We start from the raw sequence: 17,427 nt of genomic DNA, 5'->3' as shown, positions 1-17,427 counted from the left end.
TAACAATAAATGCACAAGGTAGAAAGAACTAAAAATAAACCAAAATCACCATAGTTGTAGAGTGATCCTTGCTCTACAATTCATTGTGATCAAACAAGTACACGCTTAGCTACTTAAACCATAATCCAGAAGCAATATTTACTATGTATTCATAAATACAAAAGTAGTCAAAACATTTAAACCCTTTCTAGTTCTCTTATTATACAATTTATACAACAACAATAAAAAACACTAATTGCTATGCAACTAATTTACAATTTTGCAGCAGTTCTTTCCTTGCATGAAGGAAAGCAACCATTTTTCTATTCAAAAACAAACTACAACTACCAACAACCAAATTGTTTGAACTAATTGCGTGAATTTTGCCCTATATTAAGGCTGAGTAGGTTGAATGATCTTGCAATGACATGGACATAATTCCATAGGGTTGAAAAAAATAATTTAATACAACTGTATGGTAAAAGTAAAATATTTACAAAATCATATTATGTTGTTATTGATAAAAGATTATGTAGCAATTTTTTTCTATACTTTTTCGACTATGCGAGTATAGAAAACTTTGTAGCATCTGCCATTCTTGTTTGAATGGCTCAATGTTGGTGAAAGACTCTTCAACAATTATTGCTAAAGAGAAATTTTAACATGTAATTTTTAACAAGATATTCTACAACCTCTCTTTTAATATGAAAGTAAATGTTTATCTTGTTTAAACCTACAAAGCACACATTATCCATCGAAAGCACACCATAGCATATAATTTTGTTAATACTCTATTAAAATACTCATTCCTTCACACATAATCCAACCATGTTAGGTGTGGCATAAAATGGCAGAAATCGAGGTAAAATGAGGAAATGGTGAAGGAAAAGGGCTAAATTTTAAATGAAAATGGTGGTTTAATATGTAATCAAGGATGGCAATAACAGACCTCGTCACTAATCATAACTAAGATACTAACATTGAATGAAGGTTAAGGCCTTAACATCCACAATAACTCATTGAAATAATAATGGAACATGAAGTAATATATTACTACCATGACATTAGAATAGGTATATGCACAAAATAATTATAATCAAGTGATGTGATGAAGTACCAATTGGCCATATAAAATATTGTGATCATGGTCACCCGTTAAGGTGTGACACTCTCCTTCTTAAAATCTTATCCTTCTCGTTCCCCTTCTTCTACATCTTTAACCTTCCAAATGAGTGATGTATCAACATAAGTAAGTTGGTGTACATTTTCAAAGTAGAAAAAACTTTTAAAAAACATAATGTTTCATCATGCAACCTCATGGGCATGTTCCTTTCCTTATAAATGTATTTAGTTCCTTCATGTTATTTTCTAACAAATGATGCAAAACAAGGGAATTGCGGAAGTGAAGAGTTATGAATTCCATGAAGAGGTGGTGACAATAAATATGATTATAGCATTGAACCATAAGTGAGCATAGCTCAACATGTAGAATAAAAGAAAAATAACATTCATAATAGATTGATCCATCAAATTGTCTACATATAACCTAAAGTGTAGCTAATCCTTAAAATGAGGAAGGCATAGTCAATCTTGATAATATTTGGCACACCTAGATCTCTTACTCCTCTACCTTAGCCTACACACCAGTCAACTAATTTGGGACCGTCTTTGGATATATTGAGTCAACCTTTCTAGTAAAGTCCTAAGTTGACCTTTAGGTATCAACTAGCTATCTCCAAAATATCTAGAGGTGATATGAAACTTTTGTTCCAACACCCCATCAACTCAACCCTCTTGAGATTCAAGCTATACCCCCCATAATCACAACTTGCTAAATTCCAAGCATAGCCAAATGTTTCATAAACTTATATTATCTTGATGGCTTCATAAATATATCAACAATGTGATCATTTTTCTTGCAATAAACTAAATATGCAACTATTCTTGTGCCATTTGTCTTATATAACGAGCATGAATGTCCACACGCTTTATCTTGTTATGAGAAATAAGATTTTATCTACTTGTATTGTACTTTTATTATGACAATACACTATAATCAACTCTTGAAAGAGGAACGAAACCCCACCCATTAGGTCGTAAATTCACGTTACCTCTTCTCTAAAACAGTTCCACAACAAACATTGAATGGAGATAATGGTGTAGAATTTCCTTGTAGATTCAATCTACTTATGTAATTTTCTAAAACAAAAGACTTGAATCTACTCTACTCATCAACGGAAACAATTAAACGATTGAGAAATCACAACATAAACATGAGACAAGATTCAATCACATATGCTCAGAGATTTATCTAAGGGGAAAGCAACTGCTCAAAACCTCTTCCTATATGTATTGCATTAGTTATAAAATAGAGAAGAAATACATTGCTAGTTGAAGCCTGAAAGTCTCTACACACTTATAATCTATCTCACTACCTCACAAGCTGACTCTAGCCAATACTTTGCCAATTATATTGCTTGTCGAGCTCCTATTTCCTTGCGTTGTTTCTTTAGGAATTATCCCCCTATTAATTAGGGAAATTCCCAATTAGAATTGCTTAATACCTGTAGGCCCTTCTTGACTACATGCACCACCTGTACAACTCGAAAAATTATACCACTGATAGTACACTGCCCTTGAACTCCAATCTCAACTGGGTAACTCGAATTTCATGTATGCATGAGTTAATTATGACTGATTTATCAGTTAACTGGTTGAACACTGAAGTTGTACCCCAATGTTAGACCTCCTACTAGTTCCTCCAACAGTTGGAACTAGTTTAACTGACTTTAACTCAGTTTAACTGAATTAAATTATTACAAATCAAATTAAACTCAACCTAGGCTCCTAAAATTTAGGAACCACTCTACATGACTCAAGTTAGGCCCTCAAATCGAATTAACTCAACTAACTAAGTGAAACTAACTTAGTTAACTCATTCTTGTTGTCTTATGACGTGGAATTACAATTTTCTCCTAATTTAATTCAAGGGAAAATTAAATCAGGATTTTCTTGTTGTCATTTTCAACACTCCCTCTAAAAAAGAAAGGGATTCACATCTACCCCGATCCAACACCTTTAGAATGTATTGCATGCAACACTTCTCATTGTTGTTGTTGCTAATACAACATCTACAACTGAAGAGCGTAAAAAAATAAATGAAAATAATCACTGAATCAATCTTCAACTATCTACTGGGAAAATTGTGCTACTGCTGACTCTACTACGTAGCCTCTTGCTCTTTTTTCAACACTGCTCTACACTCCTCAGTATTTGACTGATATTGATCCTCCTGCTACTGAATATTGTGGGCCCCTGTAGCAAGGTAATGATCCATGAGACAAAAACACCTCAATGGACCCTGCCCAAATTTCTGCAACTCTTGGGACTATTGCTTCACATTGCCCCACCTCACACTTGGAGGTATGGCTACATGTGCTCCCTCTGCCCACTTAGCTCGAAATTTCCCCCTACTAGAGGTCTCTGCTTGAGTGGATGTTTCCACTTTGTCTCCTCTTTTCTTCTCCAATTGTGGCTGCTCCACAACTTGCTGAGGCCGCTTCCGAGGCTCCATTTTGAGAGGTAAATTATGCTCCTTCTCAACCACCAAGTATCTAACATTTATACCTTGCTCCTGAAGGCTTTGCATACATCTTCAAACTCAAGTGCGCACATGTTCTTGACTCGCACACCAATCTGCTTCACTTGTCTCATGGCGATGTGTCTAAGGAAACCTTTCCATTGCTAAATATCACAATGTAGCCATAGCCTTCCAATACTGCAACAAAAACAATATTTTTATTTAGACCTAGAACAAACATCTCATCCTTGTGTCTAAGAGGGGAGCTAAACTCCCTCTGAAAAGTAACTGCACCAATACCAGTTGCACTATACCTCCCATCGTCTCCAAACTCAATGTTCCGCTTGAGGTCTTTCTCCTCTAAGTCACTGAAGAGCTCTCTATTCCCGATCATATGGAATGAGGCATCATTGTCGAGATACCACATGCTTCCCATTATAGTGCTTTCCATGCATGAAATGAGAGTAAAATCAAGCTCTAATTGTGAAGCTATAGATTCATCTGTTGCTGCTACTGCAGGCTCCTTCTTGATTGCCTTCTTCAGTGGACATTTCGTGGCATAGTGCTCGAATTCATGACACTGAAAGCACTTGATGTTGGACAAGTCTTTCTTCTTGACCTCCTCACCTTGGGAAGTATTTTCTGTGACTTTCTTTCCTTTGCTGACTAATGCAAGGTCCTCTTTCTCTTCTTTGGATGAGGTCACATCTAGGTTATCCCTCCTTATTTCTTCTTGCACTAGATCAGACCATAACCACTCCCAACAATGTAGTTTTTCTCTTCCATTACAGAAATCCTGATAACTGTGCCAGCTCTTGGGAAGACCTAACAGAGCCAAAGCTACTGTTAGGATCCCATATTGTCTATTTTTGACCTTATATTTTTATTTAGACCTAGAACAAACATCTCATCCTTGTGTCTAAGAGGGGAGCTAAACTCCCTCTGAAAAGTAACTGCACCAATACCAGTTGCACTATACCTCCCATCGTCTCCAAACTCAATGTTCCGCTTGAGGTCTTTCTCCTCTAAGTCACTGAAGAGATCTCTATTCCCGATCATATGGAATGAGGCACCATTGTCGAGATACCACATGCTTCCCATTATAGTGCTTTCCATGCATGAAATGAGAGTAAAATCAAGCTCTAATTGTGAAGCTATAGATTCATCTGTTGCTGCTACTGCAGGCTCCTTCTTGATTGCCTTCTTCAGTGGACATTTCGTGGCATAGTGCTCGAATTCATGACACTGAAAGCACTTGATGTTGGACAAGTCTTTCTTCTTGACCTCCTCACCTTGGGAAGTATTTTCTGTGACTTTCTTTCCTTTGCTGACTAATGCAAGGTCCTCTTTCTCTTCTTTGGATGAGGTCACATCTAGGTTATCCCTCCTTATTTCTTCTTGCACTAGATCAGACCATAACCACTCCCAACAATGTAGTTTTTCTCTTCCATTACAAAAATCCTGATAACTGTGCCAGCTCTTGGGAAGACCTAACAGAGCCAAAGCTACTGTTAGGATCCCATATTGTCTATTTTTGACCTTATATTTTGTCATAATATTACCCTCTTCAACCCTTAGTTGAAAGCCTTTGCTAGTGTTTTGACTTAATCATTCCAAAAGGTATACAATAACTCTCCTCATTGCTATATGTTTAATTATTCAACACATAATCATGCTATCTTTATAATTGATCCTTGAAGTTGACTAAGTTGCTGAACAATTGTTGAAACTGCCTAAATCTGGCAGGACCATATTTTGCAGTTGCTGAAACAGCGGAAACAACGCGAACCGCGAAGCTAAAACAACAAGAACAGCATGAACCTCGAAGCTGAAACAGCAAGAACAACATGCGAACCTCGAGGAGACAGTTGAGATTTGCGTATCAAATCTGCAACAGCAAAGGAATCCGATTGATTACTACATTGGTCGTAACGATCATGATCCACATTACTGTAACAACATTCTGTTAACGGGAACTGATTTCCCTATTTTTGGTACAAAGGGTCGAACTAGAATGTATAATGAAAATCTTTTGTAATAGATGTCTCCTCTATAAAGAGGAGACATCTACATTAGAGGAGGGGGGTATAGATGTATGGAGAGAGGATGAACAAGCTGTAACACAAGAATTGTAGTGAAAGGATGAGACTGAATCTTTCTTGTAATATGGTATATTGACAGATGAATAAAGTTCTGTTCTGAGTATTTCATCTTAGTTTCTGTGTCCTGGGGAATCTTGTGAGAAGGACAGGGCCCACCTTCATCACAAGATTCACCCATCTTCTTTCTGTTGTGTGTTGTGTGTGATTTCTGTTTATATCTTATTCACGAGTACTGCTTCTAATGATATTTTACTTTTGCTGAGACTCTGTTTTCCTTTTAACTGATTGATGCTGTATATGAGTGCCTCACCGGTGACTAGGATTTACAGAGTGTATTGGCGAACTGGATAACAGAGGCAGGTGCTGAATGTCCTTACTCTGGGGATAGGGTCCTGATCCTTTGTTACAGGACAACCATCACTTCCTTTTGCAGATTTGTTTTCTTTAATTAATTATCTGTTCTTATTCCATTCCTGCAATAGGCTATAACTGCTGTAACACAGAGTAGGGGTTTAACAGAGAGTGAACTGTTTATACTACAACTTTTAATACTATTAAAATTGAGTACATACAGTACGTAGTCACCTTTGGAATAATCAGACTTTCCCGGGTTGATAATTTATGTGGCACTCGACTGTTTAATTAATAAACAATTAAAGTGACCAACATTTTGGCGCCGTTGCCGGGGAAGGCGACTGAAGATTTTAAAAGTATTAACGATTTTCTTTTAGAGATGCAGGATGCATGAGAGGACGCAGGAAGGCTAACCTTACAGGCGGCAAGGGCAAAGGAGGAGGAAGAAAAACTTTTATTGACGATATTATTTCAAAAGCTGAGACATCCCAGAGGTTAAGCTCTCGAAGGCCACAGACCCAACACTCTTTCCAGACAGACTATCAGACAGAGGAAGTAGTGGGACCAGAGAGGGTTATAGAACCATCAGAATATACTGAGGAACCGGTGGAAGAAGTTGAAGGACCAGTAGAGGAGCCAATAGAGGAGATTAAAGTGGAGGAACCAGTGCAGGACATTGAAAGTCCAACAGAAAACTCCGAAGACCGGGCAAGCGCATCAGGAAAACAACCAATGGAGGATAACAATGAAGGACTTTTCGGTGGAGGTTGCAGAGTAGAAGGAAGGGGAGAGAATTCTTTCTCCATCCTAGAATTCCCTATTGGGGATCTCCCCAGAGGAGCAACTCCTATGAAGAATATCCCACTTTCAGCATTACCCAATTTCCATGGTTTATCCTCAGAAGATCCTGACGAATTTCTTTTTGAATTTGATATATTGTGTAGAAGCTATGACTATGTTAATGCTACTCAGAAATTGAAGTTGTTTCCAGCTACATTAAAAGGGAACGCACTAAGATGGTTTATGAGCTTGGGAGCTCATGTGATTACGACATGGGACCAGATGAAGGAGAAATTTCTGGCCAAATACCAAGATTATTGCCGAACAAGAGAAAGGAAGGAGGAATTATTTAAGATGACTCAGAAGGAGGACGAAAGTCTGGAGGACTTCGTGGAAAGACTACAGTATAATTTGTAGCGATCTGATCATCCTGATATGAGTAAGGATATTCTTAAGTCAATACTGCTAAAAGGGGTACGAGATGATTGTTTAGATATGTTGAATATGCTTGGAAAAGGGGACATATCTAAGGAATCATATGATGAGATTGTCAACCTCTGTAAAAGATGTTCAAGAGGAGCAGCAAGCAGACCAAAAAGCAAAGATAGTACATACTCAAGAGTCCAGAAATCAGCAAGTGGAGGAGCAACATGGGCCGAAATAGGTAACTTACTTGAAGAATTTAAAACTGAAATGTTAAGCTCTTTTGCTTCACAAATTGATACCTTGCAGGTTAAAAAGAAGCAGGCAGAAGCAGAAGCTGCTCTGGCTATTTTCTGCTCTAAATGCAGAGAAAAACACCCACTAAGGGAATGCCCACTGGACAAGGTACCAATTTGCACTATCTGTGAAAAGGACCATGAGACTCAATAATGCCCTTCTTTGCCAGGAATAAAAGCAGCACTGCAGCCAACTGAAGAAGAAGCTGAAGCAGTGTACTTGCTGACACAGAGGAGGCAATGGAAACCACGAGGACAAGGTATGAATTCTAACATGCCATTTAATCGTTGGAATAATCATCGTCCTTTTCAAGCAAATTACCCGCCCTTCAATCAAATGCAGTAATCACCCTTTAATCAAATGAATTTCCCACCCATGCAACAACCAGATCCTCCTTTTGTTGATCCTACAATATGGAATCCCTGGGCTCTACAGCAACCCTATTTTAATCAATGGAACCCAAATTGGACAGCTCAACAGATCCCATTTCCAAACCAATTACCTCAGTATCAGCAATCTCTCTCCTTACCATCAAATGCTCCACCGAATAATCAGACAATGAGACCCCAACTGCCTGTACAACCTAACCCCAACCCAAATAACAATAAAGCTCTGCAGGTAATTGATATTCAAAACCAACCTGTTTCCCCTATGCAATGTAATGATATTCATTTACACTCTGGGAAAATAGTTGAACCCATTATTGATGACCTTACTTCTTCCGATTCTGATAGAGAAGAAACTAGAAAAGGAAAGTCATTTAATAACAATGCTGAAACAGTTGAATCATCCTCTAATAACAATGTTGAAACAGTTGAAACATCCTCTAATAAGACTGCTGGAGCAGTAGAGCCACCATTCCCTGAACGTTTGGCTCTTACCAAAACACTTGAGCTACCTGTTTTTAATCTTTTAGGATAACTGCAAAATTTATATGTTAAAATTCCACTCTTACAAGCACTAAGAGATGTACCAATTTATGCTAGAACTGTTAGAGATATTTGTATTAAGAAACCTGGAAGAAAAGCTAAGGATCCCCTCACAGTTCATGTGATGGGTGATGTAGCTGCTCTAATGTCAGAAAAAAACCCTCCCGTGAAATATGGTGACCCTGGTCATCCTACGGTCACAGTATAGGTTGGAAAAACTTTTGTTTCTAGAGTTCTAGTAGATCTAGGTGCTGTAATAAACATCATGACACTTGAAACCACACAGTTACTACAGTTAAAGAATGTAATTAGGGAAAACCCAACCATTCTAGAGCTAGCTGACCGCTCCACAATCAAACCTGAACGAGTCATTGAAGATCTAATAATTTCAGTCGAATCTTGGAACTACCCAACTGATTTTGTTGTATTACAGACCAAAACAAAGTTGGGGGGTCATCCATTGATTTTAGGGAGACCTTGGCTGGCTACAGCAGATGCCTTCATCAGCTGTAGATCAGGTTCAATGACAATTTCTAATGGATGTGAAACCAAACAGCTTACTCTTTATCCTCATGCTACACCTATGATTAATAATGATAATTCTGCGTGGATAGATTATGAGGATGATGAGACCCAACCCATCTTGACTGTCGGATTAGCAACTTTATTTCTGAACCTTCTTCGGTTAACTCTGAAATACATGATCACTTGACTACAATCTTGGAATCTGAATCCCAGCAAAACCTTAGAACTGAAGATTTATCTCAGACATCAGCTGGTATCTCCTCCAAGAGTATAACAGCCGAAATCGAGCCTGGCAAAACATTAAATATAAACCCTAACCTAACAGATGCTGAAACACAACAGTTAATGAAGCTACTCCGTGAGAATAAAGAAGCATTCGCATGGGATTACACAGATATGAAGGGAATCTCTTCTGAATTATGTACTCATCGTATTTATATTAAAGAAGGATCTCACCCAGTCTGTCAACCCCAACGACGAATGAATCCCAATTTAAGGGAAATTGTGAAGGAAGAACTTCAAAAATTGTTGAATGCAGGATTTATATATCCTATATCTGATAGTGAATGGGTTTCACCATTAGTAATTGTACCTAAGAAAAATGGGAAATGGAGAGTGTGTGTAGATTATAGAGCTCTAAATAAGGCCACTCAGAAAGATCATTTTCCCTTACCATTTATTGATCAGGTACTAGACAATTTGGCAGGTAAGAGATTCTTTTCCTTTTTGGATGGATTTAGTGGATATAATCAGATCAAGATTGCACCCCAAGATCAGGACAAGACCACTTTTACTAGTCCATGGGGGACTTTTGCCTATAGAGTTCTTCCATTTGGACTATGTAATGCCCCAGCAACATTTCAAAGAGCAGTGATAAGAATTTTTTCTGACATGCTTAATGATTCCTTAGAGATATTTATGGATGACTTTACTCCTTATGGTGTGACTTTTGAAGATGCATTATAGAACCTTGAAAAAGTACTTAAACGATGCATAGAAGCACATCTTGCCTTAAGTACTGAAAAATGCCATATGATGATGAATCAAGGTATTGTATTGGGACACTTCATCTCATTCCTAGAAATTCAAGTTGATCCAGCTAAAGTACAAGTAATTCAGACTCTTCCTATCCCTAAAACACAAACTGATGTAAGAAGTTTTTTAGGACATGCTGGATATTATAGAAGATTTATCAAGGATTTTTCTAAAATAGCTTCTCCTTTGTTTGTGTTACTTATGAAAAATGTTGAATTTAAGTGGACTGATGGTTGTCAAAAAGCATTTAATGAACTTAAACATCAATTGTCTACAGCTCCCATTTTAAGAGGACCTGACTGGGCACTCCCCTTTCATATATCCTCTGATCCTTCAGATACTGCAATTGGAGTTGTCTTGGGTCAAGAAGAAAACAATCTTCCCTATGCTATCTATTTTATTAGTAAAAATATGACCCCTGCTAAACTTAATTATACAGTCACCAAGAAAGAATTCTTAGCAGTCATTTATGCTATTAATAAGTTTCGACATTATATTACCGGTTACACTACTTTTGTTCATACTGATCTCTCGGCCATTAAATATTTAATGAACAAATCAGTTACAAATGCTCGAGTTACCAGATGGTTATTATTATTGCAAGAATTTGATATCACAATCGTAGATCGACCAAGTAAAGAAAATGTAGTTGCTGATTTCCTTTCTCGGGTAAAAACTGATGAAAATATTCCAGTAGATGATTCTTTTCTTGACGAATATTTATTTGCAGCATTTGCTCACTCACCTTGGTATGCAGACATTGCCAATTACTTAGTTGCAGGGAAGCTACTGTCACACCTATCGCACAGAGAGAAAAGAAAGATCGTTCAGCAAAGTGCTAGGTACAGCTGGATAAGCGGGTGTCTTTTTCACACAGGACTTGATCAGGAAATTCGGAGATGCATCAGAGAAGATGAAGTTTATGATATATTGAAGGCTTGTCACGATGGCCCTTGTGGAGGGCATTTTGCGGATAAAAGAACAACACACAAAGTTCTTAGAATGGGTTATTATTGGCCCTCACTTTTCAAGGACGCAAAGAAATATGTTAGGGCCTGTGATAGCTGTCAGAGAATGGGCCAGCCTAATCACAGGGATGAAATGCCACTCAACCCCCAGGTAATACTTGAACCTTTTGAAAGATGGGCACTAGATTTTATAGGTCCCATCAATCCTCCATCCAATCAAAGAGTTTATATACTGGTTTGCACAGATTATATGACTAAGTGGGTAGAAGCTAAGGCACTCATCAAAGCTAATGAAGAATCAGTGTTAACTTTTTTATTTGAAGAAATCTTTGTTAGGTTTGGGTTGCCTAGAGAGCTAGTCACAGATGGAGGACCTCCTTTTAACTCTCATGGCTTCAAAGATACACTCCAGAAATATCACATTAAGCATAAAATGACTACACCTTATCACCCCCAGGCAAATGGGCAGGTGGAAAGTACGAATAAAGTCATAGAAGCCATTTTAACAAAAACAGTAAAGGAAAATAGAAGGGACTGGTTTCAAAGGTTGCCTGAAGCATTATGGGCTTACAGAACTACTTGGAGGAACACTACGAGTTTTTCACCTTATGAATTAGTTTATGGTAAAAGTGCTGTTTTTCCTGTGGAATTTGAAATCAAAACCTTAAGGACTGCTTTAGGTGTTAACCTTGACTTGACTGATGCACAGACAACTAGGTTGCAGCGGCTTCAGGAATTGGATGAAAAGAGGTTGGATGCCATCCATCAAACAACCATGATACAACAACAAAGAACCAGGTGGCATGACACAACTATTAAACATAAGCAGTTCCAAAAAGGTAATTGGGCTCTACTGTATGATTCCCATTTTGAAAATTTTCAAGGTAAATTAAGAACAAGGTGGCTAGGACCTTATGAAGTAGATACTGTTTTTTCAAATGGAACAGTCAGACTTCTAACGATTGATGATTCTAGAACACCATTATTAGTGAATGGGTATCGACTCCGTTTGTATCAACAACCTATTTCTAAAGAGGATTTCAAAGCTACTTGCATGACAGACATACACTATGCCTTTTTGGGGGAACCTGCTATCCCTCAATGCACTTAATTTTCTGTTTATGTATTTATTTTTAGATTAGATTTCTTAACTAATAATCCCTATCAAGGGTTGCCATGTTACAATTAATTATTTTGCAGATCTTAGCTTCGGAGGGTGGCTGAAAAGAAAAATTCCAATATAGGAAGAACTAATTTGCAGATTGGGAAGCATTGCCATGTCACTTCAGATCATAATTCATTCCCTCTTACATTTCCCGTTGCTGAAACACCATTTCCCGTTGCTGAAACACCAAATCCCAGTGCTTAAACACCAATCTTTTCCATTTTTCCTAAAAAGCACCAATTTCCCCATTTTTGCTCCCGAGAATGAACTATTACTCCGATAGAAACATATCATTCTTTATAAAGCCATTCATCCTGTTAATTATGTTCCTTCACTACTACTTCTTGTGAATAATGAAAACCTTGTGTATAAAAACCCTCATACTTTACAGACCCTTTCTATAATGATCATCGACCTATTAAGGATGAGATAACACTTTTCGGCGCAACAACCAAAGGTAAATGTAAAGGTATGTGTGTTTAAGTGTGAATATTAAATTGTAGTTAATGAGGAGATAATTGATACGACTGCCGAAAGCGTCATACCACCAACCATATCATTCAGCCGCAGTTGGGGGGGATTACCGAAATATTGTAATCATTATATGACACGCCAATCACCGCCATCTCTATTTCTCGCGGTAGTATCTAATCCACCTCGTCTGTACCTTATCACGTCATAATTTCATTTGTAACGTTCTGCTCTGTTTCGACCTCGGCAACTCGGCTCTGCACTTTGTATTTTGTCTGAACCAGTAACTATGGGAGGAGATGCTGTTAGACATGAACCTGGCTCGACGGCATTACTGGAACTCTACCAGGAGGCATACCAAATCTTTCTACAAGCAGGATGGGTGGATTACTTCAGAAGACTTCCGGATTTTGATTCACAGCAGGTTCTGGAATTTGCATGCAATTTGAGGGAAGGATACTCCACTGTCCAAGGGGTGCGAATTCCAGCAACAGAAGAGGACATAGCGCAAGTTTCGGGGCTTCCAACCAATGGTATTCGCTGGTTCAGCAGGAAACACCTCATTCTCAATGCACAGCAAGATTTCCTGTTACCAGGGGAGCACGTTGAAACCAAAGGCAGGGGTGTTGCACTTCGATCACTACCACCACCATGGCCAAAGGTTGCAGAATTTGTTAAGCATTATTTCACCTGCGAGGGCCGTTATCAGGTAGTCTACCAACACGACTTTGTTTTATTAAATCATTTGCGGCATGGTCGTCTAATAAATATGCCCTATTATCTGCTTGGCTGTCTAAAAAATATGGCACACTATACCGTGAACGCAAGGCACCAACTCCTCTGCCTCACGCACCATCGTTTGGTCCAACTCTTAATAAATAGAGGCTTCACCCTGCACAATCCACCTCCCCTCAATAACCCCCCTCAACAAGCTGAGGAAAATCCTCAACAAAATGAAGAAAATTCCCAGCAATCCGATGAAAACTCCCTGCAAGCTGCCAAAACTTAGAAACCAGCAGCAGAGACACCCCAATTGAGCACTAAAAATCTACAGCAGACCCCACCCCTTGATAAAGCCGAACCATCCACTCCCATAGTCCATATCCCCACCGATGATTCGGATGACGATACCCTCATCACTTTCCTTAAGAGGAAAAAGCAACAGAAAGCTACAACCCCACTAAAAAGAAGAACCAGGGCCTCAGTTAAGGAAGCCACCATTCCTGATAATTCCCCTACCCCGAGGAAAAGTGCTCGTAAGAGAAAAACTATTGTTTCTCCTGATTCCCTACCACGACAACGAACAAGGTCGTCTACAGCAATTGAGGCCATTATCCCAAATGCCCCACCTATCATTCTAAATCCCCATATCCCGCATAGCCCTGAACCTTCACCTTCCTCACCCTTAGGTGCCGAAATGCAGAGTGTTCACGATTTTGTGACATCACTTTTTCAACAGAGGTAGCTGCTCCACAAGAACCAACTGCCGATACATCTAAAGTAGACACCCAAGACGATATAGGGCATGTGGATGTTACACAAGAACCAGCCACTGACCCAACAGGTGCCACACAAGAACCACCTGTTGGCGAACAAGAAGAAGATGACCTAGATGTGGCTGTTACACAAGAACCAGCCACTGACCCAACAGGTGCCACACAAGAACCACCCGTTGGGGAACAAAAAGCAGATGCCCTAGATGTGGTTGATACACAAGAACCAGCCACTGACCCAACAGGTGATACACAAGAACCACCTGTTGTGGACGCAAATGATGAAGTTGATGCCGAACAACAATTCTCTCCTCCATTGGAACCTGCAACTACAGAAGCCCCGGTTACTCTAGCCTCTGTGCAGGAAGAAAATGAGTTTTTGAAATCAGAAATTAAGGTTTATCAGCAAGAGTTAACAATGGCCAGGGAAACCTATAAAAAGGAACTCAATCTGTACATGTTAGCTCAGGTAGCATCTGCAGCTGAAAAGGGTGAAAAAAAGGATCAATACAGTGAATACATGTGCAGTGAATGTGGTGATATCTATACTCGAGCAGGATATAAGATAGTTGCAGTTCCGTTGACTGGAGCCAGTCCTGTTATAGTCAAAAAGGAACACCCTGCTGTTACACAAGAACTAGCAAGGTCTTCAAGAATTTTAGAGGAAGAAATAGAACTACCCCGGCCTACCCAAGTTGTTAATGAACAGAAACCAGTACCAAAGTCTTTTACAACTATGTATACACAGACTGAACCTTCCTGTGTCAGCAATGCTCACGCACAGACTTCCAGTTTTCAAGAACTAAGTGACACATGGAGGACAGAATATGAGCTCTCACAAGGAAAGGCATTTCAGCAACAGAAGTCACTATGGCTTAACTATGCATACAGAAATTGGGAAGTGCTTGAATAGTCTCATGCACAACATAAGGAGAATAAGAAATTAAAGGCCAGACTGCCCCTCATCTTTGACTTGGTCCAGCGGTTACACGCTACAAGGAAGCCCTCTTTTAACTATTCTGTATTTTTGAGAGAAGGCTTAACGTTCCTCCAATTAAAAGCAATCAAGGATGGAAGACCCCAACAGGTCTCTACACCACAACAATTTATTGAGACTTTGCAGAAGCACCAAACAGTGACCAGAACTTGTTGTGTGAACTCTATCTTCACAATGAGGCTATTCCTGAAGATAGAAAGATTAGTTAACTTCCTCTTTGTGGCGATATCCAAATAAGAGCCTTTATTTCCTTCTTGGCGAATCAGCTTACTTGGCAGAATGCTTTTATGTCTGCAGCACACAATGAGGAAAACTGTCTTCTCTGGATTTGTTCTGAACCGCAGAATGCAGCCATCTTCATTGCAAAACATCAACGAATTCTACGAGAACCAGGGATGACAGATCATATCAGGAAACTGCAAGCAGCAGTCTTGGAAGACTGCCAACATTATGTGAAAACTAAAGGAGCTCTGGCTATAAAAGCAAATAATCTATTCTAGGAACACTGTCCTAAAGAAAGACGGGAATATCATCCTTACAATCCCCTCAATCTTCAGGCGGCAATCTCACGCATACCTGATTATTTTAAATGCATTAGACAATGTGCTGAACGATGGATTGGTTACCACTTTCATTTCCCTCTGTTATGGCTTCCTGGATAACAATATAAGGCTCAATTTAAATTGACCAAACAGGAAGAGTTGGTAGCATGGAAGAAACTTCAGAGTGTCCATGGGTTTAGAGACATGGTTGACAACACCTTTTAGAGTTACTGCATAAGCAATTTACACTGTTCATCCCAGTATTTCGACTCAGATTCAGAGTAGACGTTGCATGCGGACATGCAACATTTTCAGTTGGGGGGGATGTTAGGATCCCATATTGTCTATTTTTGACCTTATATTTTGTCATAATATTACCCTTTTCAACCCTTAGTTGAAAGCCTTTGCTAGTGTTTTGACTTAATCATTCCAAAAGGTATACAATAACTCTCCTCATTGCTATATGTTTAATTATTCAACACATAATCATGCTATCTTTATAATTGATCCTTGAAGTTGACTAAGTTGCTGAACAATTGTTGAAATTGCCTAAATTTGGTAGGACCATATTTTGTAGTCGCTGAAATAGCGGAAACAACGCGAACCGCGAAGCTGAAACAGCAAGAACAACACGAACCGCGAAGCTGAAACAACAAGAACAACATGCGAACCTCGAGGAGACAGTTGAGATTTGCGTATCAAATCTGCAACAACAAAGGAATCTGATCGATTACTACATTGGTCGTAACGATCATGATCCACATTACTGTAACAACATTCTGTTAACGGGAACTGATTTCCCTATTTTTGGTACAAAGGGTCGAACTAGAATGTATAATGAAAATATTTTGTAATAGATGTCTCCTCTATAAAGAGGAGACATCTACATTAGAGGAGGGGGATATAGATGTATGGAGAGAGGATGAACAAGCTGTAACACAGGAATTGTAGTGAAAGGATGAGACTGAATCTTTCTTGTAATATGGTATATTGACAGATGAATAAAGTTCTGTTATGAGTATTTCATCTTAGTTTCTGTGTCCTGGGGAATCTTGTGAGAAGGACAGGGCCCACCTTCATCACAAGATTCACCCATCTTCTTTCTGTTGTGTGTTGTGTGTGATTTCTGTTTATATCTTATTCACGAGTACTGCTTCTAATGATATTTTACTTTTGCTGAGACTCTGTTTTCCTTTTAACTGATTGATGCTGTATATGAGTGCCTCACCGATGACTAGGATTTACAGAGTGTATTGGCGAACTGGATAACAGAGGCAGGTGCTGAATGTCCTTACTCTGGGGATAGGGTCTTGATCCTTTGTTACAGGACAACAATCACTTCCTTTTGCAGATTTGTTTTCTTTAATTATTTATCTGTTCTTATTCCATTCCTGCAATAGGCTATAACCGCTGTAACACATAGTAGGGGTTTAACAGAGAGTGAACTGTTTATACTACAGATTTTAATACTATTAAAATTGAGTACATACAGTACGTAGTCACCTTTGGAATAATCAAACTTTCCCGGGTTGATAATTTATGTGGCACTCGACTGTTTAATTAATAACAATTAAAGTGACCAACAACTACCAAATATTTTTTAGGGACGGTCACACCAACCCTGCCAAGTTCATCACGACAATGTGTAAACTTGCTCAGGTATTGCAAAATTGTGTCATTCTTTTGCATGTTGATGCTACGAATCTTGTCCTTCAGTGCCAGATTCTTGTGGTCACTGTTGTTCTCAAACAAGTCGGTCAATGTTTTCCACATCGCGAATGGAGTTT

Source organism: Pinus tabuliformis, chromosome 2_2 (assembly GCF_031772625.1).
Source record: "Pinus tabuliformis cultivar Carrire ecotype Pingquan chromosome 2_2, CPIR1, whole genome shotgun sequence".
Lineage (NCBI taxonomy): Eukaryota > Viridiplantae > Streptophyta > Pinopsida > Pinales > Pinaceae > Pinus > Pinus tabuliformis.
The sequence above is the reverse complement of the archived record's forward strand: the minus strand, read 5'-3'. Positions refer to the sequence as shown.